The 27595-nt window shown below is 41.4% G+C and overlaps 1 protein-coding gene across 7 annotated transcripts in view; it reads right to left on the bottom strand.

Moving 5' to 3' along the window:
• The window catches only part of kirrel3b (kirre like nephrin family adhesion molecule 3b), a 587440-nt gene that overhangs the window by 362034 nt on the left and 197811 nt on the right, over positions 1-27595 (bottom strand). The window lies entirely within an intron of this gene.

The following is a 27595-nucleotide window of genomic DNA, read 5'->3' as shown; positions in this document are numbered from 1 at the left end:
TAAGTACTCCATGATTGTGCACTGCCGAACATGCTTGTCTGCTCCTAAACCAGCAATATCATGACGTGGTGAAGACAAGTGTCTGGGCTGGTGGCGGATCAGTACTTTTCAGAGGCGGTATAGTACCGAATGTGATTCATTAGTATCGCGGTATTATCCTACCGTTCAATCTTACTTTAGATGCAATCGTTGGAAAGTTTTGAACAAAAAATGGCGCGCATGCAACAAAACGTTTGCATATGACATTTTGAAAATAAAATAATCCATTTATGTCAAGTTATTGAGGTATTTTTTACGTAATTAACTGCAATTACTCGTGATAATCAAAATTCAACATCTGATTATAAAAATATTTCGTTCGACAGATTAATTTATATTTTGCTGTATTGGGTTTGATGTGGGAGAATCCCTAAAAATACTACTGACCTCAATTAAAAAGAAAAAAAAAAATGGTGTCACTGCTTAAATTCACTGGTGTTTGTGCAGAGAAATGGCTCGTCTCCACCTGCACGTATGACTCCCTACATCCCAAGTATGAAAAAATATTGTCTCGCATTCTTCTGAGAACCAGCATCGTTTGCAACGGACGTTTATGTTTTGCGCAAGAGGGCCGTTCCAAAGACGAATGTCCACTGCAGAGGACGCTGGTCCACAGGAGGATATTAGTGTTAATAGAGGTAATTCATAATTAATGCTCTGCAACAACAAGTGTATTGTCATGCCGTCCCTGGCTTCTATTAGCAGTACAGTACAAGGCAATAGTGTATTTGTGCCGAAAATATACGCCGCACACACATACGCCACGCCCCATCATGGACAGCAGGGAAGCACCTGACGAGCTGCAACCTGCCACCATAGCCCCCACAATCCCCCCCTGTTGCAAGTCTTGAGATGTATGTTGTAATATATATATGTGCTTTGCTATGGAGTTTTTTTCCCAGTCTAGATTGTATTTTTTTACTCATCCTCCCCCAGCATTTACATGTTTTCCCATCTTCTACAGGGCGCCTTGTGGCAACCCATCAGCGTTTCTTCTGTCACCGTGTACTCAGTTTGTCTAATCTTGAATGGGTTTGTGCTGAAAACAACGTTTTGTTGTACTTGTGCTATTACAATAAATACCTACCTACCTAATCTCTATGTACTCAAGTATGGTGGCTTTTCAGGGTCAAAAAAGTATCTCTTGTAACAGTTGTACCTGTAATTAGTCAATCATTCTGAGCATTTCAACCAATCACATTGCAGGCAATTCAGAGTCCCCTCCTATTGTAGCCAAGCTGCCACGTTGTCCCAGCCCTGAGCAATCAGAGACACTGGAAATCAGTAAAAATGTAGTTTATTTTACCTTAAGTCAGGGGTAGGGAACCTATGGCTCTAGAGCCAGATGTGGCTCTTTTGATGACTGCATCTGGCTCTCTGATAAATCTGAGCTGACGTCGCTTAACACGATGAGTAATGAATAATTCCACTTGTAATCACAGTGTTAAAAATAATGTTCAAAATATGAATTATTCTCATGCATTTTTAATCCGTCCATCCGTTTTCCAACGCACCGGTTCAAAAAGTTGCGTCAATGGTAAGAAGTTATTTATTTATTATTGGTTAGTGTGGGGCTTGCCCTCCTGGGAGTTTCTTCAGACCCCCAAGCACCGACATGACAGCCTGTTTCAGGGTTACAATATTGTTTTATTTTTCAATAAATCTCTCAGTTGTTTTCCAGCAATTGTATTTCCAGCCCCAACCCCATCTTTCCTCCTGGCTGCTGCTTATAACAGAGCGACAGGTGATTAGATAACAAGGCCCAGGTGGGCAATCTACAAACCTGTTGCTGCAGGCCTGCAGGCCACGCCCCCTCCACAGTTGGCTTCAGAATAACAATGTTATTACAAAGAATAAGAGACCTATTATACTCTAGAAATGTTGGTTTTACTTAAAAATGCACGCATTTAGTTGTGTTCAGTGTTAAAAAAAATATTATATGGCTCTAACGGAAATATATTTCAAAATATTTGGCTTTTTGGCTCTCTCAGCCAAAAAGGTTCCCGAACCCTGCCTTAGGTGCATGAGGCACTTGTTATGCAGATATCCGCAGGGATTGGAAAGAGCAAAGCTAATTCCATTTCTAAAATCGAAGACAAACTACAAGAAATGTCTTGTCGGATCGAAGCTGAATATGATAACACGTTTGTTCGTAGGTTACAGTTGGGAATGGATTCATATGGCCTCATTCTTGGGTGGATCTCGCGTCAGAGAACGAGGGGGGTTAATCATTTTGCAAAGCAATCTGCTGAAAATGATGGAAAGCGCCACTCTACATAGCAACCGACGCTGTGGCCAAAGTTGGAATTGCCACAAAAAGACATTTTAAGATATTCAACACTCTACTGCAGTCTGGCAGCTAAAGAGAGTAGAGCAACCCCCGATTGGTCACGTTTGATGTTTAAGTTAAACCGCGATGAATGGGGCCATATGGATCCCCTTCTTATTGTAGTTAAGGAAACTCGATAGTTACAGCATTACGTCCATAAATACAAAGAATTACGCAATTTACTTTTCTGTCGAGGTTTTGATCGTCAACGACAGGCAAGCCAGCAAAATAAACTGATTGATACTTTTATTAGTAGATTGCACAGTACAGTACATATTCCGTACAATTGACCACTAAATGGTAACACCCGAATAAGTTTTTCAACTTGTTTAAGTCGGGGTCCACGTTAATCAATTCATGGTACAAATATATACTATCAACATAATACAGTCATCACACAAGTTAATCATCATAGTATTGAATTATTTACATTATTTACAATCCGGGGGGTGGGATGAGGAGCTTTGGTTGATATCAGAACTTCAGTCATCAACAATTGCATCAACAGAGAAATGTGGACATTGAAACAGTGTAGGTCTTATTTAGTAGGATATGTACAGCCAGCAGAGAACATAGTGAGTTCAGATAGCATAAGAACAAGTATATACATTAGAAGTACATTTGAGTTGTTTATAATCCGGGGAGATGGGATGTGAATGGAGGAGGGTATTAGTAAAGTGTTGAAGTTGCCTGGAGGTGTTGTTTTAGAGCGGTTTTGAAGGAATATAGAGATGCACTTACTTTTATACCTGTTGGGAGTGCATTCCACATTGATGTGGCATAGAAAGAGAATGAGTTAAGACCTTTGTTAGATCGAAATCTGGGTTTAACGTGGTTTGTGGAGCTCCCCCTGGTGTTGTGGTTATGGCGGTCATTTACGTTAAGGAAGTAATTTGACATGTACTTCGGTATCAAGGAGGTGTAGCGGATTTTATAGACTAGGCTCAGTGCAAGTTGTTTTACTCTGTCCTCCACCCTGAGCCAGCCCACTTTGGAGAAGTGGGTTGGATTGAGGTGTGATCTGGGGTGGAGGTCTAAAAGTAACCGGATTAGCTTATTCTGGGATGTTTGGAGTCTAGATTTGAGGGTTTTGGAGGTGCTGAGGTACCAGGAGGTGCAAGCGTAATCGAAGAAGGGTTGAATGAGAGTTCCCGCTAGAATCCTCAAAGTGCTTTTGTTGACCAGAGAGGAGATTCTGTAGATGAATCTCGTTCTTTGGTTGACCTTTTTGATCAACTTGGTTGCCATTTTATCCCAGGAAAGATTAGCCTCTAGAATGGAACCTAGGTAGGTGATCTCATCCTTCCTGGTGATAACAATGTCACCCACTTTTATAGTGAAGTCACTGACCTTCTTAAGTTTGATATGGGACCTAAATAGGATAGATTCCGTTTTACCTAAGTGAACCTAAGTGTACCTACTGTTTTACCTACTGTTTTGTTATACTTTTATAAATGGAAAACTTAACACTTTCTACATAACTTTTCTCCTTTAATGTGGCTTATCGACCAGTGTGATTACGGTTCGTATTAATGGCGGCATAAGGAATTGTACATTTTTTTCCCTGGAAATTTGAATGCACAGTCTCTTTGGTAGCATTGACCGCCAGTACTTTGCTATGTTGCACATTCCGAAACATGGATTTCACGAATCCAGCTCTGGGTCTTGTAGTTCAACCCTCTTTTAAAGGGGAACATCATCACAATTTCACAAGGGTTGAAAACAATAAAAATCTGTTCCCAGTGGATTGTTATATTTTTGAAGTTTTTTTCAAAATTTTACCGGTCCTGGAATATCCCTAAAAAAAAGCTTTAAAGTGCCTTTTTTTCAATACAAACAAACAATGGCGAATACCACAGCAAGATATAGCGACATTAGCTTGGATTCAGACTCGGATTTCAGCGGCTTAAGCGATTCAGCAGATTACACATGTATTGAAAAGGATGGTTGTAGTATGAAAGTATTGAAGAAGAAACTGAAGCTATTGAGCGAATAGCTATCGACGCTATTCATAGCCATAGCATAGCTGAAAAGGTGCGTTAGCATCGACGGTAAAATGTGCAGACCAAACAATCAGGACTTTCGCATCTTCTGACACTGGAGCAACTTAAATCCTTCGATTGGTAAGTGTTTTTTTCACATTAAATGTGGGTGGAAGGAAACGTAATATAGTTGCAATGCATCGGCTGGTTATCATACATCTCTGTGCCATGTCTGCTTTAGCACCGCCGGTAAATAGCATGTTAGCATCGATTAGCGTAGCATGTTAGCATCGATTAGCTGGCAGTCACGCTGCAACCAAATGTCTGATTAGCACATAAGTCAACAACATCAACAAAAATCCCCTTTGTGATTCCGTTGACTTTATCGTTGCAAATGCATCTGCAGGTTATCCATACATCTCTGTGCCATGTCTGTCATCGCCGGTAAAATGTTTGAGACACTCCAGCACATTCAATGGGGGTCTGGCGGCAGACACTTTCGCATCTTCGGGCCAGTGGTGCAACTTGAACCCCTCCCTGTTAGTGTTGTTACACCCTCCGACAACACACCGACGAGGCATGATGTCTCCAAGGTTCCAAAAAATAGTTGAAAAAACGGAAAATAACAGAGCTGAGACCCGGTGTTTGCAATGTGTTGAAAATGAAAATGGCGGCTGTATTACCTCGGTGACGTCACATTCTGACGTCATCGCCACAGAGTGATAAACAGAAAGGCGTTTAATACGCCAAAATTCACCCGTTTAGAGTTCGGAAATCGGTTAAAAAAATATATGGTCTTTTTTCTGCACCATCAAGGTATATATTGACGCTTACATAGGTCTGGTGATAATGTTCCCTTTTAAGTGATCGCCATGACAGATTTTCAGCATCGGTATGGCACCATATTACATGTGTCTGAAATTTGAGCATTTCTATTATTGATCGTCCGCTATCTCTGACAAAAGCTTGTGGCTCTTGGCAACAGTAACGAAGAAGGTACGGCATTGTCGAAAAATACTTTAGAGTTAGCAGTTCAACTGTCAAACCATAGCAACTAACACTAAGCAATGTTGGCTACCCTAAAGTTTAGGGCCAGTTTTAAGCCTACACAGATGTTGTGTTATATAACTGTAGTATCTAATGTTGTATGCCTGTATGTGTCTACAATGTGATATGCTACTTCCTGCCACAGAGGTGAGAGTTTCTGTGCCACCATGACAAAACATGACGGATGTGTTTGGGCAGGGGAGTAGCAGACCTGCCATGTTGCATCAGGCGTACATAGTTACGAGGATGGTGTTGGACATAGTGCTGGTAAGGAGATGGAACCGAACACCTCCTTGTGCTGGCGTTTAGATATTTTCCACCAGTCAACAAAAGATTATCAAAAACAAACTCCATCCATCCATCCATTGTCTACCGCTTATTCCCTTTCGGGGGCGCCTATCTCAGCTACAATCGGGCGGAAGGCGGGGTACACCCTGGGCAAGTCGCCACCTCATCGCAGGGCCAACACGGATAGACAGACAACATTCACACTCACATTCACACACTAGGGCCAATTTAGTGTTGCCAATCAACCTATCCCCAGGTGCATGTCTTTGGAAGCGGGAGGAAGCCGGAGTACCCGGAGGGAACCCACGCATTCACGGGGAGAACATGCAAACTCCACACAGAGAGATCCCAAGCCTGGATTTGAACCCAGGACTGCAGGACCTTCGTATTGTGAGGCAGACGCACTAACCCCTCTGCCACCGTGAAGCCCCAAAGACATACTCAGTACTCTCCTATCATTCATCGAGCTATTTTTCGCTAAAATCCTTATAAATCACTCATTCATCCAAGAGAGGTTTAAGGCAGCCAGGTATGCCAAATGTCCAGTTCTTATCTGCTGTCTGGAACCAATCAGTGAAAAAAAAGGCAGCCAATTGTCGATCACAATCTCCTAAACTGATGACAGAACCCTCTTAGATAGGTGAAAAAAAAAGAAAAAAAAAAGGCAGCGTTTGATCAATTATGGAATGCAATAATGGATGTTGTGAAGGATTCTTTGTTCTCACTGATACTCACCTAAAATTAGTCCTCAGGCAACCCGCAAGTACCATAAAAGAGCTGACGAGGACTGTCTAATGAATCACCTTTTGTCCCCGCTATCAGCTCACCTATGGTCATTTTTTTTACAGAATGGCAATTACCCCTGATAGCGATTATAATGGAGGATAGTGTCAAAAATAATGCCAGCGGCCTTGGAAAGCGGATGTTTGATTGTCATAATCAGCATGTAAATCGATAGTTGTACAATGGTTCATTGTTGTGGTTGTGGCAAACAAAACTGTATTGAGTACAACCCTTTTTTTCCTCTCGAGAAATAGTCTGAAAAAGATGTCATTTTACATTTTGGGACATGCAAACAATGTGTTGTCACATGTCTTCTCCCCCCAATGTGAGTCGAAGCTTTTCTTCCTGTATTTCACACACACGCACAAACACACACACCAGTAGGGATGTACAGTACAGGACACATTTTCATTCAATGCATTTTTTTAATTTCATGACTATTTCCCTCATAGATTGTCTCTGAAGGCATCAAAACTATGAATAAACACATGTGGAGTTATGTACTTAACAAAAAACAGGTGAAATAACTGAAAACATGTTTTATATTCTAGTTTCTTCAAAATAGCCACCTTTTGATCTGATGACTTTTTTTTGCACACTCTCTTCATTCTCTTGATGAGCTTCAAGAGGTATTCACCTGAAATTATTTTTACTTCACGTGTGCTTGAAGCTCATCGAGAGAATGCCAAGAGTTTGCAAAGCAGTAATCAGAGCAAAGGGTGGCTATTTTGAAGAAATTCGAATACAAAACATGTTTTCAGTTAGTTCACCTTATTTTGGTTAAGTAAATAACTCATACTTTTGATGCCTTCTGTGACAATCTACAATGTAAATAGTCATGAAAATAAAGAAAACACATTGAAGGAGGAGAAGGTGTGCCCTAATTGTTTACCTGTACTCTATATCGTTAGGATTTTATCGATACCGATACCAAAATGTAATTGGTGCAAATAACCATTTTTTTCATTAGTGAAATGAATTATATTTTTATAGCGCTTTTCTCTAGTGACGCAAAGTGCTTTACATTTTGAATCCCAATATCTAAGTTAAATTGTGTTTAAACCAGTGTGGGTGGCACTGAGAGCAGGTGAGTAGTATAGTGGAAGCGGGGATCGAACCTGGAACCCTCAAGTTGCTGCCATGGCCACTCTACCAACCGAGCTATACAGCCCCCGTTTTCTTATTAACATAAGAAATTGTACACCACCAACATAATAATTACGACGGTCAGCTGAATCAAAAATATACCAATAACAGTATGATTTGTCCCAAAAGGAACCCGTACTGGAAAAAACTTACTCAAGATACATCCCTCCACGCCAATGACATTAATGGATGCAGTGAAAAAAGGTACATTAACATTTTTATTTTTCAAAACTCCATCCGTTTTCTACCGCTTGTCCCTTACGGGGTAGCTGGAGCCTATCTCAGCTACACAAGTGCCTTAAATGCAGGTTAATACACACATTCTAATAAATTTTTTCCGTGACAAAATTGCATCAATTTACGCAATTTTCTTGATAATGGCGTACTGACCAAAATTGCATGAATTTACGCAATCTCCTTGATAATGGTGTACCGTAAAGACTCCTCCCACACCCATCAAGGACTGTATTCAGTGCTGGACTCTGGAAAGAGGTTACGCAGCCTCCGTAGCAGAACCTCCAGGTTCTGTAACAGCTTCTTCCCTCAGGCTATAAGCATCATAATAATCCCCTCAATTCCCTTTCAAAAAACCTGCTGGACTATAAAGACAATATAAATCCATAAACATGGATGCACATGCAAAAGTGCAATATATTTATCTGTATATTAAATCAATTTCATATCTGCACCTTATTGCCCTTTTATCCTGCAGTAGAACTAGCTAATGCAAAAAAGTCTTATCTTTACTGTAAATTTCAAATCTTGTTCTGAGTCTTAGTAACAGGCTAATTACAAAGCATCTGCATACGCCCCCAACAAATAGCAATTAGGGCCTCGTATTTGTTTTATTTTGCTCAGTTCCAAATTATTCAAATGCATTGTTCTGCAATATTGAGTTTGGAGAGCGTCTGCCTCACAATACGAAGGTCCTGCAGTCCTGGGTTCAAATCCAGGCTCGGGATCTTTCTGTGTGGAGTTTGCATGTTCTCCCCGTAAATGCGTGGGTTCCCTCCGGGTACTCCGGCTTCCTCCCACTTCCAAAGACATGCACCTGGGGATAGGTTGATTGGCAACACTAAATTGGCCCTAGTGTGTGAATGTGAGTGTGAATGTTGTCTGTCTATCTGTGTTGGCCCTGCGATGAGGTGGCGACTTGTCCAGGGTGTACCCCGCCTTCCGCCCGATTGTAGCTGAGATAGGCGCCAGCGCCCCCCGCGACCCCGAAAGGGAATGAGCGGTAGAAAATGGATGGATGGCACACTATAACAGGGGTAGGGAACCTATAGCTCTAGAGCCAGATGCGGCTCTTTTGATGACTAAGTCTGGCTCTCAGATAAATCTTAGCTGACATTGCTTAACATGATAAGTAATTAATAATTATTAATAATCATAGTGTTAAAAATAACGTTCAAATTATAAAAAAATTCTAATGCATTTTTGTCCAACCATCCATTTTCTATCGCACCTGTTCAAGAAGTCGCTTTAATTGTAAGAAGTTTCATATTTATTATTGGTTAGCTTTAGAATAACAATGTTATTATCTTGGGGACTGCGTGGCGAAGTTGGGACAGTGGCTGTGCCAGCAATTCGAGGGTTACTGGTTCAATCCCCGCCTTCTACCATCTTAGTCACATCCGTTGTGTCCTTGAGCAAGACACTTCACCCTTGCTCCTGATGGGTCCTGGTTAGCGCCTTGCATGGCAGCTCCCGCCATCAGCGTGTGAATGTAAGTGTGAATGAGTGAATGTGGAAATAGTGTCGAAGCGCTTTGGGCTCCTTAAAAAGGGGTAGAAAAGCGCTATACAAGTACAACCATTTATCTTTTTTTTTTTTTTTAACATTTTTAAAAAGAATAAGAGACCTATTATACTGTAAAAATGTTGGTCTTAAAAATGTATGCATTTAGTTGTATTCAGTGTTAAAAAAATATTATATGGCTCTCAAGGAAATACATTTTGAAATATTTGGCTTTCATGGCTCTCTCAGCCAAAAATGTTCCCGACCCCTGCTCTATAACCTCACACACCTAATTGTTGATGGTGGTAATTAGTTGTTTCACTAAACGACACAAACAATGTGGGCTATTTATCATGCCATCATTGACAGAGAAGAAGAACAAGAAAAAAAAGAAAAAAAAACATCCACACTGCATCTAAAATCAGCACGATGTTTTCCTACCCTTCAAATCTGACTGAAAAATCCAGAATAAACATCAAGACAAGGCCTGGACTTCACAGCGGATGTTTTACATGCCACGCTAAGATATTCTTCGTTTTTTTTTTTCCCGCTGCTCTCAGGGATGAAAAAAAAGTGTCTGTGTAAAGCAAAACTGGAGTCTTTCATTAGTACACGCTGTGATGTTGTGTACCCAAGATGGACGCTAAATCCTACTTTTAATGTGGTCTCATCTAAGAATGACGGAAGGCACGTTGCGCCTCGGGGAGATGGTGTGTGTGAAGTGCAGTTGCTGTCAACGCGAGCGAGGTTGCAGCAGAGGTCAGCGTTACCTGGGCCCTCTGGGTATAGAACAGCTTTGTTTAATACTATGCTCAGATTACTATGAACAGGAGTCTCTGCTTGACGATCACTAAGTCTCACTCAAACCCACTGTTCAAATATCTTGCTAATTTGCAACACATACTTGGCTTGGGGCCACAATGCACGCTGCACATGTACAAACCCCGTTTCCGTATGAGTTGGGAAATTGTGTTAGATGTAAATATAAACGGAATACGATGATTTTGCAATCATTTTCAACCCATATTCAGTTGAATATGCTACAAAGACAACATATTTGATGTTCAAACGGATAAAAACATTTTTTTTTTTCAAATAATCATGAACTTTAGAATTCGATGCCAGCAACACGTGACAAAAAAGTTGGGAAAGGTGGCAATAAATACTGATAAAGTTGAGGAATGCTCATTGAACACTTATTGGAACATCCCACAGGTGTGCAGGCTAATTGGGAACAGGTGTGGTGCCGTGATTGGGTATAAAAACAGCTTCCCAAAAAATGCTCTGTCTTTCATAAGAAAGAGTGGGGCAAGGTACACTCCTTTGTCCACAAATGCGTGAGCAAAAAATCAAACAGTTTAAGAACAACGTTTTTAGAAGTGAAATTGCAAGAAATGTAGGGATTTCAACATCTAAAGTCCATAATATCATCAAAAGGTTAAGAGAATCTGGAGATTTCACTCCACGTAAGCGGCATGGCCGTAAACCAACATTGAATGACCGTGACCTTCGATCCCTCAGACCGCACTGTATCCAAAACCGACATCAATCTCTAAAGGATATCACCACATGGGCTCAGGAACACTTCAGAAAACCACTGTCACTAAATACAATTTGTTGCTACATCTGTAAGTGCAAGTTAAAGCTCTACTATGCAAAGCAAAAGCCATTTATCAACAACATCCAGAAACGCAGCCGGCTTCTCTGGGCCCGAGATCATCTAAGATGGACTGATGCAAAGGGGAAAAGTGTTCTGTGGTCTGACGAGTCCACATTTCAAATAGTTTTTGGAAATATTGGACATCATGTCATCCGGACCAAAGGGGAAGCGAACCATCCAGATTGTTATCGACGCAAAGTTCAAAAGCCAGCATCTGTGATGGTATGGGGGTGCATTAGTGCTCAAGGCATGGGTAACTTACACATTTGTTAAGGCACCATTAATACTGAAAAGTACGTACAGGTTTTGGAACAACATATGCTGCCGTCTTTTTCATGGCTGCCCCTGCTTATTTCAGCAAGATAATGCCAAGCCACATTTAGAACGTGTTACAACAACGTGGATACGTAAAAAAAGAGTGCAGGTACTTTCCTGGCCCGGACTGTTGAAGGACTGAAGCAAGTGATTAGGACACCTGATTCTGATAATTTGGATGGGTGGCCAAATACTTTTGGAAATATAGTGTATATAGGATAATTAAAATGTGTTGACTTTCTGATTACAATAGTAAAACATACTAATGAAAAAGGAAAGTTATTGCATTATTATCATCATTATTATAACTATATATTATGATTGCAATATTGCTTAAATTGGCCTAAAAAATGCTGACAATAATAATGTTTACAGGCAAAACATGTTATTTGCCCAAGCCTATAAATAACTGACTTGCTTTGACATTATGTAAAGAAAAATTAAAACACAAGAATAAAAGATTCCATGTTTAGATAGACACACCTTTTACCCTTGAAACGTCTGCTTGCCTACCAGCCTCAGTCAAATATGTTGTCATGGCAAAGAAAAAGTCACGCAGCTCCACACTGAACAATAGCAATAATGACATACACTGAGCGCCTGAACAAGCACTATCAAGTCTCCCGTGAATATGACACAGTTTGTCGCCAGCCCACCCACCGCCTCCCCGTCCTGACTCATAGGACTGTCGCCATGGTTGTTTCGAGTTCCTTGATGACGACTGCGTCGCTCTAATCTCCGAGCACGTTCATGCTATATATGTGAAGGCAAGTGAAAATAATCTATATACAAGAGACCCTAATGAGATCGCACATGTTCAACAATAGACCTCATACCTAAAGCGAGGGCTGAGTTGAATACTCGCCTTTGCAGCGATGGTGTGACATTTCCACGGCGAGGGCACATTTAGACACCTTTCACCGCTGTGGGGCAGAGGCTAAATATAATCCAGAGATGTTGAATTGATTTCACAATAAGATCTGCACCCGAGCCAGAGTTTAGTGCTTTCTGTTTTGGCTTGAAGACCTTCTCACCCGCTTTCCAGGGTGTTTTGACAGTGAGGGTGGAGAAACATGGAGCATGAATACCAGATATTTCTGTTGTCTGGGGAACAAACAAAAAAAAAATCAAGAAATGCCATGCAAGTTCTACATCTGCTATGTTTCAAATCTCCACTACAGGCTGGATATTAATTTGTTAAATTGTTTTGATGGCCACATTTCCAGAAAGTTAAAGGGTAACATTATCAGAATTTCAAAAGGGTTAAAAACAATAAAAATCAGTTCCCAGTGGCTTGTTGTATTTTTTTAAGTTTTTTTCTAAATTTTACCGGGCTCGGAGTATCCCTAAAAAAAGCTTTAAAGGGCTTGATTTTCGCTATTTGCGATGCGAGTATCCATTTGCCTGTGACATCATACAGTGCTGCCAATGTAAACAAACAATTGCGAATACTACAGCAAAATATAGCGACATTAACTCGGATTTCAGCGGCTTAAGCGATTCAACAGATTACGCATGTATTGAAACGGATGGTTGGAGTATGAAAGTATTGAAGAAGAAACTGAAGCTATTGAGCGAATAGCTATTGACGCTATTCATGGCCATAGCATGGCCGAATAGCTGCGTTAGCATCGCCGGTAAAATGTGCGGACCAAACGATCAGGACTTTCGCATCTTGTGACACTGGAGCAACTTAATTCCGTCGATTGGTGTTTTTTTCGCATTAAATGTGGGTGGAAGGAAACGTAATATAGTTGCAAATGCATCTGCAGGTTATCCATACATCTCTGTGCCATGTCTGCTTTAGCACCGCCGGTAAATAGCATGTTAGCGTCGATTAGCATAGTATGTTAGCATCGATTAGCTGGCAGTCACGCCGCAACCAAATATGTCTGATTAGCACATAAGTCAACATCAACAAAACTCACCTTTGTGATTTTGTTGAATTTATCATTGCAAATGCATCTGCAGGTTATCCATACATCTCTGTGCCATGTCTGTCATCGCCGGTAAAATGTGCAGACACTCTGGTACATTCAATGGGGGTCTGGCGGCAGACACTTTCGCATCTTCGGGCCAGTGGTGCAACTTGAATCCCTCCCCGTTAGTGTTGTTACACCCTCCGACAACACACCGACGAGGCATGATGTCTCCAAAGTTCCAAAAAATATTCGAAAAAACGGAAAATAACAGAGCTGAGACAATGTGTTGAAAATGGAAATGGCGGCTGTATTACCTCGGCGACGTCACATTCTCACGTCATCGCCTCTAAAGCGATAAACAGAAAGGCGTTTAATTCGCCAAAATTCACCCTTTTAGAGTTCGGAAATCGGTTAAAAAAATATATGGTCTTTTTTCTGTACCCATCCATCCATCCATCCATCATCTTCCGCTTATCCGAGGTCGGGTCACGGGGGCAACAGCCTAAGCAGGGAAACCCAGACTTCCCTCTCCCCAGCCACTTTGTCTAGCTCTTCCCGGGGGATCCCGAGGCGTTCCCAGGCCAGCCGGGAGACATAGTCTTCCCAACGTGTCCTGGGTCTTCCCCGTGGCCTCCTACCGGTTGGACGTGCCCTAAACACCTCCCTAGGGAGGCGTTCGGGTGGCTTCCTGACCAGATACCCGAACCACCTCATCTGGCTCCTCTCGATGTGAAGGAGCAGCGGTTTTACTTTGAGCTCCTCCCGGATGGCAGAGCTTCTCACCCTATCTCTAAGGGAGAGCCCCGCCACACGGCAGAGGAAACTCATTTCGGCCGCTTGTACCCGTGATCTTATCCTTTCGGTCATGACCCAAAGCTCATGACCATAGGTGAGGATGGGAACGTAGATCGACCGGTAAATTGAAAGCTTTCCCTTCCGGCTCAGCTCCTTCTTCCCCACAACGGATCGGTACAACGTCCACATTACTGAAGACGCCGCACCGATCCGCCTGTCGATCTCACGATCCACTCTTCCCTCACTCGTGAACAAGACTCCTAGGTACTTGAACTCCTCCACTTGGGGCAGGGTCTCCTCCCCAACCCGGATATGGCATTCCACCCTTTTCCGGGCGAGAACCATGGACTCGGACTTAGAGGTGCTGATTCTCATTCCGGTCGCTTCACACTCGGCTGCGAACCGATCCAGCGCGGGCTGAAGATTCCGGTCAGATGAAGCCATCAGGACCACATCATCTGCAAAAAGCAGAGACCTAATCCTGCGGTCACCAAACCGGAACCCCTCAACGCCTTGACTGCGCCTAGAAATTCTGTCCATAAAAGTTATGAACAGAATCTGTACCATCAAGGTATATATTGACGCTTGCATAGGTCTGGTGATAATGTTCCCCTTTAAGGACCAGGTGGCCGGGCGTCACCCTTTACTTTTAGTTTTATTTTGTATATTTTGGAAAATCAGCTTCCTCTATAGCAGGCGCCGGCAACCCGCGGCTCCGGAGCCGCATGAGGCTCTTTGATCACGCTGATGTGGCTCCAGCTGCTAAATCGCCGAACCCAACGATTATTCCGTGAGGTTTCCGGATTTTAGTGCCTCTCTCAGAAATCACCTGGGGATAACATTCTCCAATTTTCACCTGGACTTCAATACTGAGGGTGTGCAGTGATTGCAATGCCTTTAAACTCGCGCCCGCTTTTACATCACGCGATCTGCGTGTCGACTGGTCACATTTTATATTCAGCCTCTGTTAACACACAAAATTGACTGCAACACATACTTAGTCAACAGCCATACAGGTTACACTGAGGGTTGTAATATAAACAACTTTAACACTTGTACTAATATGCGCCACACTGTGAACCCACACCAAACAAGAATGATGAACATATTTTGGGAGAACATCGGCACTACAGTATGACACAACATAAACACAAAATAACAAATACCCAGAATCTAATGCATCCCTACTCTTCCGGGCTACATTGTACATCCCTGATAGCACCAAACCCCACCCACCTCAACCGACGCACGGAGGGGATGGGGGGATTTGGTGCTAGCGGGGGTGTATAATGTAGCCCGGAAGAGTAGGGATGCATGGGATTCTGGGTATTTGTTCTTTTGTGTTTATGTTGTGTTACAGTGCCGATGTTCTCCCAAAATGTGTTTGTCATTCTTGTTTGGTGTGGGTTCAGTTTGGCGCATATTATTAAGAGTGCTAAAGTTGTTTATATCACAACCCTCAGTGTAACCTTTGTGGCTGTTGAACAAGTATGGCTTGCAATCGTCCGCGTGTGTCTGCAGAAGCCTCATACGACATGTGACTAGGCTGGCAAGCTGATTGAACGTGTTGTAGAGGGCGCCAAAGGTAGCACCTTCATAGGATGCCCCTATTATTGTTAATCGAGGGAAATTCTGCAAATATTGGCGAGTATAGTTGATCTGACATTCGGTAGTCTCTTGGAATATTCGGGGGGGTTGGCAAGTGTGATGCTGTCAAGCGGCATTCATATAAAACTCGCGGGCCCCACTATCATTAAATTTTCATACTAAGGTGTGGGCCGCGTGTCCGAGACCCCTGGTTTCTACATAGCACAAAGTAAAAAAAAAACTGTATAAAATGTTATTTAATTTTAAATTTCAAAAGAGTTTTGTGGCTCCCATTGTTTTCTTTATTTTGTGAAATGGGTCAAAATGGCTCTGAGTTGTAAAGGTTGCCGACCCCTGCTCTATAGTAAACATTTGATTTTGGTCTATTTATTTCATCAGAGTGTACAGGAGAACTCTACTATATTTAAGGACTTGGTGTGAAAAAGCCAATCAAACATAATTTCTAAGATGACGTTTGATACAAATCCTTTATTTATTGAATCAACGATACTGAAATTCCACGACATAGTGAATTTGCAAACAGCTAAAATTATACACAAAGCAAACTATAACCTGCTACCCAAGAATATACAACAATCCTTCTCAAAAAAAGAGATGAATAATTTTAGAATTTTTTTTAATTTAAAACATTTGTACGCACTTACAACACTTAAGACCTTCAGTGTATCTGTTTGTGGAATTAAATTATGGAAAGGATTAAGTAAAGCAATCAAACAAGGAACTAATATGATCTACTTCAAGAAACTCTTCAAACTTAAAGTGTTTAGAACAGGGGTCTCAAACTCAATTTGCCTGGGGGCCACTGAATGCAGAGTCTGGGTGAGGCTGAGCCGCAAAAAATAATTTCTTAAAAAAAATTTTTTTAAATGTCTTTATTTTTATTTTCACCACAAAATAAAATCAAAATATAAATGAAAAAAATGAGAATTAAGAAATGTGAGGCAATGCAAATTAGAAAAAAAACAAAACAAAAAAAAAATGTTTGGATTGTAGCTGAGATAGACACCAGCGCCCGCCGCTACCCCAAAGGGAATAAGCGGTAAGAAATGGATGGATGGAAGGGTTTGAATTGGGCCAGGTTATCTGGGACTGTTATTACTGACAGACAGATGTCGTGGTGTGACTGCAGCCAGGCACATAAGAAAACCCTCATCTACATGGCAACGTCTCTGTCGCTTTCACTCATTTGCCGCTTTTCCACTAACGCAGGGGTAGGCAACGCAAAATGTTGAAAGAGCCATTTTGGACCCAAATAACCCAACGCTGTCAAGCACCATTTATATAAAACTTGCGGGCCGCACTAACATTAAACTTTCATATTAAGGTGGGTGCCACAAAATAAAGTCTCGCGGGCCGCAATTGGGACGCGGGCGGCGTGTCTGAGACCCCTGATCAAGTATGTCTTGCATTCACTTACTACGTTCACAAAATTCAAATACAACATGTGGCTGAACCGGCACGCTGTGTGTAAAGTTTGTAGAGGACGCCTCCACGGTGCCCCCTTAATATCGTTGTTTGAGTGAAATTCGGGAGAATGATTACCCTTGGAGGGGTACTGAAAACTGGGAGTTTCCCGGAAAAATTGAAGGTATGCAAGAATGACGCTGTAAAGCGGCATTCATATAAAACTCGCGGGCCACACCAACAATACATTTTCATATTAAGGGGCGGGCCGCAAAATAACGTCTCGCGGGCCGCAATTGGCCCGCGGGCCGCGTGTTTAGAATGTACAAAGAAGAAGAACTATGATAAACATTCTGAATGTATTTCATCCATCCATTCTTTCATTCTCAAAATAATCTTACTTATCTCATCATATGAAATATAACTTAATTCACCAATTATTATTTGATTTATTTATTTTTATTGTGATTACTAATGAAGTATATTGTGAATAAATTGAGAACAGGAAGTGAACAAAGGTTTTAGCAACTGTTATGTAAAAGAAAAGGGGTAGGATTAAATGAGCTCTGCTTCTTCCTACTCCTTTTCGAACATGTTGAAAATAGAAACTGGATATTGCGATGAATCATGCTGTATGCTCAAAACTCAAGACATCACTCTTTTTTTAAGAATCCACAATGTTTTTTAACTGAACTCCCAGGCCACCATTGAAGAAGAAGAAATGACCTAAAACAGAACCTTGAGGAACACCACTCGTTTATATAACTGAATAAGTTGAACTACTGTCTGCATCTGTTGAGTGGTGGTCGCAAGGTGATACGCGGATTGTTCTCCCAATGATGCAGCAGGAACTCCGGAGACAAAGGTGCAGGTGAGAAATGAAGTATTCCTATAAATCATTCAAAAACATACAAAAACTAACAAAAAAAAGCGTGCCTATGGTACGGGAAGCTAACGGAATAGCTCACAAGGAACACAAAGCATAAGCACAAGAGAAACGCAAAAATACAAAGCTTAGTTCAGTAATCCAGAGTAACACACGTAACCCTTGCATGAGAGCAAACAAAAGCACCGGACTGAGTCGGGCGAAAAGGCAGGACTAAATAGCTCTCTGATTAGTGTCCGGTAACAAATGAGCGTTCTGAACACTAATTAGAGACAGGTAAAAAAAATCAGCACTCATGACAACCAAGAATCACAAAACAGGGGTGCTGAAACAGAACTTAAACCCCTTCTTAACTGTCTATGCGACGTCAAGGCTTGGTTAGCCCAGAATTTTTTAATAATGAATGAGGGAAAAACGGAAATTTTAGTTTTTGGTCCGGCCCTCACTGACTTGGGACCATTGCAAAATGATGTGCGTCCCAAAGTCACCAGCCTTGGCGTCACTATAGACAGCGATTTTAAACTAGACAAACAAGTCAATGGCGTTTTAAAATCGTGTTTTTATCACCTTCGTCTTTTAGTAAAGGTTAAACCGTTTTTATCTTTTAACCTTTTTGAACAAGTCGTGCATGCTTTTATTTCAAGTCGCCTGGACTACTGCAATGCACTTTATGCCGGCATTAGCCAAAAAGCTCTCTCCCGGTTGCAGTTAGTCCAGAACGCGGCAGCACGACTTTTAACAGGGGCCAGGAAACGCCAGCATATAACCCCAATTCTTCAGAGTTTGCACTGGCTCCCTGTTCATTTTAGAATTGAATTTAAAACATTGCTGTTTGTTTTTAAATCTTTACATGGATTGGCACCTCAATATATCTCGGACCTTATCCAAATTTACATCCCTGCGCGCGCTCTGAGGTCCGAAAGCCACCTCCAGCTCGTGGTGCCCAAGACCAGACTTAAGACCAGGGGAGAAAGGGCCTTCTCTGTGATCGGCCCTAAGCTCTGGAACACTCTGCCCCTCCATGTTCAAACTGCTTCCACAGTGGAGTGTTTTAAGTCTCGTCTTAAGACCCACTTTTATTCTTTGGCTTTTAACACTACGTGAGTTGTGTGGTCCTCTGTTGTCCTCTCTGTTTTTTATACACTTTTATTTTTATTTTACTGTTTTAATTGATTTTACCCTTTAAAATAGTTTTTAATCATATTTGTTTTTTATATTGTTTTTATTGGTTTTATTATTATTCACTTTTTGTTTTATTCAGTCATTGGTGGAGCATAATATTGTTTTTAACATGGCTGTGCAGCACTTTGGAAACATTATTGTTGTTTAAATGTGCTATATAAATAAAGTGGATTGGATTGGATTGAATCAAAACCTAAATAAACGTAAACAAACTATGATCCGGGCAATGGATCATAAGAGCATCTGCAGTAAAACAATCTACAGCAACACCTTAGTTAAATTTTTATTTTTTTTATTGTAATGTGCTTTTTGTAACTGCCAAAAAGGAGGACTTCAAGTAGTGCCCTGAGGAACGCCTCAGTTGTGTAAATAACAAGTTTGGACCCTAAAGCCTTTTTATAGACATGCATGCTGGTTCTAGCTATTGGGCTGTTTCTAGTTTTATATTTTTTTTATTATCTTTTTTACTATTATTATTATTACTATTTTTTTACACTGTAGCACTTTGAGGTTGTTTGCTCAACGTAAAGTGTTTTTTTTTTTACAAATAAACCTATTATTATCATTATTATTATTAGTGTTCTGTGTTGGCTTGCATGGTGAAAATGCCAATGCAAGGATCTGCAAATGTGTTCCCAGTGGTCCAAGTTCCTCTATACCACAGGAGCACTCTGGTGCTTTAGGAATTTGCTGTAAAAATGTTTGTCTCCCAAGTTTTGAACTGAACTCGGGGGGGTCGGTAAGGTGTCATTCCCTGAATAGCCCTTCTGAATGGCCTCTTTGTAAGAAGTACACATTAGCGCTTCTTGGAGCTACAACCTCAGTGTAAACAAATTAACAATATAACAGCTACATATACACACAACAGTGTGAGTTCATTAGGGTTTACAACAAGCACTTATAAACGGCCTATATCCCAGCATATTTTGGAAAACACACCACTGTGGGATCTCAGACATTGATACTAAAAAATACTATGGAATGACTGCCAGTTGAATATCCTTGCTTCTCACTGCCTGTCTCGTCTCAATCATTGCCAAATATGCGGCATATACAAATTACAGGATTCTAAACCAGCAGGCACAAGACATTAAAGGGGGACATTATCACAATTTCAAAAGGGTTAAAAACGATAAAAATCAGTTCCCAGTGGCTTGTTGTATTTTTTGAAGTTTTTTTCAAAATTTTACCGGTCCCGCCATAGCATGGCTGCCTTATTAGCATCGCCGGTAAAATGTGTGGAACAAACTATCAGGACTTTCGCATCTTGTGACACTGGAGCAACTTAAATCCGTCGATTGGTAAGTGTTTTTTTCGCATTAAATGTGGGTGGAAGGAAACGTAATATAGTTGCAAATGCATCTGCAGGTTATCCATACATCTCTGTACCATAAAAACAATAAAAATCAGTTCCCAGTGGCTTGTTGTATTTTTTGAAGTTTTTTTCAAAATGTTACCGGTCCCGGAATATCCCTAAATAAAGCTTTAAAGTGCCTTATTTTCGCTATCTTCGAAACCACTATCCATTTCCCTGTGACGTCATACAGGGCTGCCAATACAAACAACATGGCGGTTACCACAGCAAGATATAGCGACATTAGCTCGGATTCAGACTCGGATTTCAGCGGTTTAAACGATTCAACAGATTACGCATGTATTGAAACATATGGTCGGAGTATGGAGGCAGATAGCTAAAAGGAAATTGAAGAAGAAACTGAAGCTATTGAGCGAATAGCTATTGACGCTATTCGGCCATAGCGTGGGTGTACCTAATGATGTGGCCCATAGCATGGCTGCCTTTTTAGCATCGCCGGTAAAATGTGCAGACCAAACGATCAGGACTTTCGCATCTTGTGACACTGGAGCAACTTAAATCCGTCGATTGGTAAGTGTTTGTTTCGCATTAGGGACGGCGTGGCGCAGTGGGAGAGTGGCCGTGCGCAACCCGAGGGTCCCTGGTTCAAATCCCACCTAGTACCAACCTCGTCACGTCCGTTGTGTCCTGAGCAAGACACTTCACCCTTGCTCCTGATGGGTGCTGGTTGGCGCCTTGCATGGCAGCTCCCTCCATCAGTGTGTGAATGTGTGTGTGAATGGGTAAAATGTTGAAGTAATGTCAAAGCGCTTTGAGTACCTTGAAGGTAGAAAAGCGCTATACAAGTACAACCCATTTATTAAATGTGGGTATCTAGTTTCAAATGTACATACAGCGAGCGTAAATAGCATGTTAGCATCTGTTAGCGTAGCATGTTAGCATCGATTAGCTGGCAGTCATGCCGTGATTAAATATGTCTGATTAGCACATGAGTCAACAACATCAACAAAACTCACCTTTGTGATTTCGTTGACTTAATCGTTGCAAATGCATCTGCAGGTTATCCATACATCTCTGTGCCATGTCTGTCTTAGCATCGCCGGTAAAATGTGAAGACACTCTGGTACATTCAATGGGGGTCTGGCGGCAGATTTCTTGCCAGTGGTGCAACTTGAATCCCTCCCTGTTAGTGTTGTTACACCCTCCGACAACACACCGACGAGGCATGACGTCTCCAAGGTTCCAAAAAATAGTCGAAAAAACGGAAAATAACAGAGCTTAGACCCGGTGTTTGTAATGTGAAAATGAACATGGCGGGTGTGTTACCTCGGTGACGTCACGTTCTGACGTCATCGCTAAAAGACCGATAAACAGAAAGGCGTTTAATTTGCCAAAATTCACCCATTTAGAGTTCGGAAATCGGTTAAAAAAATACATGGTCTTTTTTCTGCAACATCAAGGTATATATTGACGCTTGCATAGGTTTGGTGATAATGTTCCCCTTTAATAATGTTGACAAAAATAATAGAATAGCTCGGTTGGTAGAGTGGCCGTGCCAGCAACTTGAGGGTTGCAGGTTCGATCCCCGCTTCCGCCATCCAAGATACTGCCGTTGTGTCCCTGGGCAAGACCCTATACCCACCTGCTCCCAGTGCCACCCACATTGGTTTAAATGTAACTTAGATATTGGGTTTCACTATATAAAGCGCTTTGAGTCACTAGAGAAAAAGTGCTATATAAATATATTTCACTTCACTTCAAATCACACAATATGTTACTGCATATGTCAGACTAATTAGGAGACTTTGTTTGTTTACTTACTACAAAAAGACAAGATGTCTAGAATGTTCACTATTTTATTTAAGCACAAACTTGCAATAAGAAATATATTTTAAATGTACCGTAAGATTTTTTTGTTAAAATAAAGACAAGAATGCATTGTTTTGGGGGTCCCCCTTTTTTTAGAAAAATACTGAAAAGCATCTAAATACAATTTGATACAGATACCATTATATTAATTTTGGGACAACACTACGCTAGACATTAACTCTCCGTTTACAAACACAACAATTTTTCAACGCTGTTTCAAATTCAGTTTTAAAAGGATATGTATGTATAATTAACGCTGTATCAATGTCTTGTTTCTGCTGGAAAAAAAAGGCTTATTTTATTGATTGTTACAGGGAGCTGATTTTATATGAGGCCAGATAGTTGCAGATAAATCCCGAGAGAGCATGATTGCACAGAAAATATGTTTCTCACCACTCCGCAATGCCAAAAAACAAACTGCATGTATCTCTTTGTTAGTCCCCCAAGAACAACCATTGATTGACTCCATTGCTGTGCGTAGGCAATCAAGCTGAGCAGATTTGATTAGAAGTTTCAGGGAAGCAATTCTGACTTTGACTTTAGTTTTTGTAAAACACATACGCGGAGAGTTCCACACATTGTCCGTCATCTGACCGGATTCCGTGCCAGGCGCAGCAAAGGCTGATGGGAAAGTGAAAATGCGCCTGGAGGTGTGGCTTCACACCCTCGGGCTGTATTGTGCTCTCAAACAACATGGCCTCCAGTCACAGGATAACTCAAAACAAGGCTTGTCAATTTTGCAGGCGTTGTAGGAGGTCAAACCATCATATCCAGGGACTCCCCAGCGACACAACCAACGTTTTATCCCTAACTGGCCCTTTCAAGCCTGCTGAGACGCTGGTTTTCTTGGTAAATATTGGAACTCCTTCCTAAAACTACCCCATACTAACTTCTAGTAAAAAAAATACAATACGGGTGGTTGTTAACCCTTGTGCAGGCCGAGACAGGAAGAGGACAGAGTGTAGGTACACAGAACATCCGAGGGTCAAATGTGCGAGAAAATGAGAGCAGACAGTGTTGACAAACAATGTTGCAACCTTGTGTAGGAACCGCAGGTGCAGAAAACACAAAAGAAAAATCCCTGGGGGATGCAGAAACTGGCAGAGAAATCTTCCGTGCAAAATTCATATTGTTGTTACTCAGCCAGCGTTCGTGGGTCCGATAGACCCATTGGAATTTGTGGCTTTTAACGCCTCACAATCAAACACTTTTATGTTAAAATACTGAACGGATGTTTACCTTATCCCAATAAACATCTGTTCAGTATTTTAACATAAAAGTGTTTGATTGTGAGCCACAAAATGCAACGGATCCATCAGGCCCACAAACGCTGGCTGAACAGTTGTTAAAATACTGAACCGATGTTTATTGGGATAAGGTAAACATCCGTTCAGTATTTTAACATAAAAGTGTTTGATTGTGAGGCATTAAAAGCCACAAAATACAACGGGTCCATCAGACCCACAAACACTGGCTGAGTAACAACAATATGAATTTTGCACGGAAAATTTCTCTGCCAGTTTCTGCATCCCCCAGGGATTTTTCTTTTGTGTTTTCTGCACCTGCGGTTCCTACACAAGGTTGCAACATTGTTTGTCAACACTGTCTGCTCTCATTTTCTCGCACATTTGACCCTCGGATGTTCTGTGTACCTACACTCTGTCCTCTTCCTGTCTCGGCCTGCTTAGTGTGTGTCTGTGCGTGTGTGTGTGTGTAAGGTACACAGAACATCGATTTCCACACTTCTATTAGCCCTCGGTCCAGCGGACCTGGTCGTCTTATACGTAATAGAAATGTGTAGGGGGGTGTATGGTGTGTGGTCATTAAATATGTATTCTGGTATATGTTCTTCACAGAAAATGAGCCAAAGTCAGTGAGTCTCAGTTTGAAAAATTAATTGTATCATTTGTATTTTAATAAAAAAATCACAATAGGTTTCACAGACCCGAACACCAAATAAATCATAGAAGAAATGACAATCAGTAATTGCTGAAACATGAAGAGGTGGGCTTAAATTAGCTGTGCTTCTTCCTACTCATGTTGAATTGTGCACGTATAAACGTGATGAAGAGTTGAGTAAGTACCTCAGATTCTGTAATCTGTTCCAAAAGATAAGTCAAAAACCTAAGCATGTTTTCCCAGAAGAAATATTCCAATTTGCCCCTTCCGGACGCCCAGAAATTTTAACAAAAACATGATTTTTCAGGAATAATTATGGTTTCACTTGCAGGAAACGATTTGAAAAAGATATAGTTTAAAAATTAAAAGCACATTCAACATTTATTAAAGACATGATGGGTTTTATTATTAGCATGTCCTGGAATTCACCAGTAACTTTGAAACTCGTGGTTGGAAGGTTTTGCTTTCTAAAATAAAAAATAAAAAAGCTTTGTTTGGGCGCTTGATTTGCCAAACTTACAAGTAGTTTGCTACATTTGGCCGCATTTCATGGTTAGAGTGTCCGCCTTGCGATCAGTAGGTCATGAGTTCAAACCCCGGCCGAGTCATACCAAAGACTATAAAAATGGGACCCATTACCTCCCTGCTTGGCACTGAGCGTCAAGGGTTGGAATTGGGGGTTAAATCTCCAAAATGACTCCCGGGCGTGGCCACCACTGCTGCTCACTGCTCTGTACTTCCTTGCTGCATTGTTTCTTCATTTGAACCCTGCGACCTATACAACGGTGCAGCTAATTTATGGATTTCGTCTTTACTTTTGACCATATTTTTTATTCAACATAGTTCTGGACACCGACAGACAATGAAAAGGTATGTTGCTGGTTGTGCCACAGTGTCATATTTTTGAATGAGTTTGCTCACTGTCGGCGCTGCGGGATGAAAATGTTTTGTGCCTTAAACCGGAAGTATAAGTCCTGTATTAACTACTATTCGTCCATAGCGTTTCTGCTTGAAAAGATAATTCATTCATCACTCAATGCTACGTTCTGTAAGTTTTACAAAATTACAAACAAATCATACCTACTAAATAGTCCAATGTATTATGTGTTTCAATGCATAGTTGTACGTGCTATCATTGTGTAATCAAGCATTAGCGAGTATTCTAAGACGTTTACAAGTGACTTTAATCGGTATTATTAACTTACATTAACTTGGCATTTTTGTGAATAGTTACAGTTTCTGAAATTCACCAAATGTCACCGTGGAGTTATCAAGTCGTTTAGCTAATATAAGAGCTAGCTACCACGGCTACTGGGTCTATGGCGATGAGTTCTGTTTTGTTTAATCAGCTGTTTTGCTGCCGTGTTACAGACCCCATTTGGAAACAGTTAGTTATTTCAATAAATATTTACAAAATCTTTCATACCAGTATGTATATGTGGCTTATAATCCGGTGCGGCTAATATACAGCATGTCAAAATGTTTTTCTTCTAAAATGCGAAGTGAATTATATTTATATAGCGCTTTTCTCTAACGACTCAATGTCTACATTACATTTAAACCAGTGTGGGTGGCACTTGGAGAAGGTGGGTAAAGCGTCTTGCACAAGGATACACCGGCAGTGACTACGATGGCGGAAGCGGGGATCGAACCTGGAACCCTCAAGCTGCTGGCACGGCTACTCTACCAACCGAGCTATACCGCCCCAAATGTAGTAAGTTCGGTTTGATTACCGATGCACTCTATAGCTCGGGAAGTAAATGTATTTTTATCTACACTTTGTCTGCCATCTCTGCGTCCTGGGGTCCAGACTACGACCAGACGGTAACAATCATGCTTATACTTGGAGCCAATGAACCTGGTTGGATTGTTGTTAGGCCCTTTGTCCTGAAAACACCGGAGCTAATTTAGCACCAAACCCCCATAAGCCGCCTCTCTCCTCTCCGCCCCGCCGTTTCTTCCGACTAAACTGAGCGAACTGTGCTAATCGGAGGGAAGAGGCGACCAAAGCTACTGCTAATCCATTCTGGAATTACGGCGAAGAACAAATTAAGAAACTTCAACTCATTATCGCAGCTTTAATTCGCCGGCCCCTCCTGGCGTAATCCCTAAAGTCAGCCTCTCCAGTTAATTATACCCACGTCCCGGATGAGAGGCTATTTATTGTGTTTTGCACTGCTGTTTGTGTGTTGGGCGTGCGTGTGGATGATGTGTTTTGCTGCTGAGCTGTTTACTCCAAGCGGCGGTTGGGGCTAAAATTGGTTATGCAAGAATATGGATAAGGCTTTTCCATTGTATGCCGTAAAGTGATTACTCCACTTTAGAGTAGTCACTGTACAGCTTGTATAGCAGTGTAAACTTACCATGCCTCTGAAAAATAGGTTAGTTTCATCATCTTGAAGGTTTGTTAGGTTTGGAATTCATGTTTCGATTAATGAACCGCAGCTCCCCATACCGGCGGCAATCATGCAGCCTCGAACACTACCACCACCTTGCTTGACTGGAGGCAACACACAGTTACATTGCTACTAACTTGTGTTATTTCGACATGAATGGCTATGTGGGACTCGAGTACACTATATTGCCAAAAGTATTTGGCCACCTGCCTTGACTCACATATGAATTTAAAGTGCCATCCCAGTCCTATCCTGGAACATTCAAAGTTGCCTTACACGTCTCCTGAAAAAATAACCCCACACCATAATTCCTCCTCCACCAAATTTCACACTCAACACAATGCAGTCCGAAATGTACCGTTTTTCCAGGCAACCTCCAAACCCAGACTCGTCCATCAGATTGCCAGATGGAAAACTGTATTTGATCACTCCAGAGAACACGTCGCCACTGCTCTAGAGTCCAGTGGCAGCGTGCTTTACACCAGTGGTCCCCAACATTTTTGTATCCACGGCCCGGTCAACGCTTAATAATTTGTCCCTGTCCTTTTTTTTTTTTTTTTTTGTTTTTTTTCCTTTGTCATGAAAAAGGGACGTTTTTGTCATGAACAAGGGAGGTTTTTGTGGTTGGTGCACTAATTGTAAGTGTATATTGTGTTTGTTATGTTGATTTAATAAAAAATAAATACAAATGTTTTTTGTTTTTTTTTTAATAAAAATTTATAAAAAAATTCTTCTGCGGCCCGGTACCAATCGGGCCACGGACCGGTGGTTGGGGACCACTGCTTTACACCACTCCATGTGACGATTTGCAATGATCTTGGCGATGTATGGCTTAGATACAGCCGCTCGGCCATAGAAACCAATTCCATGAAGCTCTCTGCGTACTGTAGGTGGGCTAATTGGAAGGTCACATGAAGTTTGGAGCTCTGGGTCAACTGACTGTGCAGAAAGTCTTTGCACTAAGTGCTTCAGCATCCACCGCTACTCTCGGTC

This window comes from Nerophis ophidion, linkage group LG18 (assembly GCF_033978795.1).
Source record: "Nerophis ophidion isolate RoL-2023_Sa linkage group LG18, RoL_Noph_v1.0, whole genome shotgun sequence".
Lineage (NCBI taxonomy): Eukaryota > Metazoa > Chordata > Actinopteri > Syngnathiformes > Syngnathidae > Nerophis > Nerophis ophidion.
Note: the sequence above shows the minus strand (reverse complement) of the source record. Positions and strands in the feature narration are given on the sequence as shown.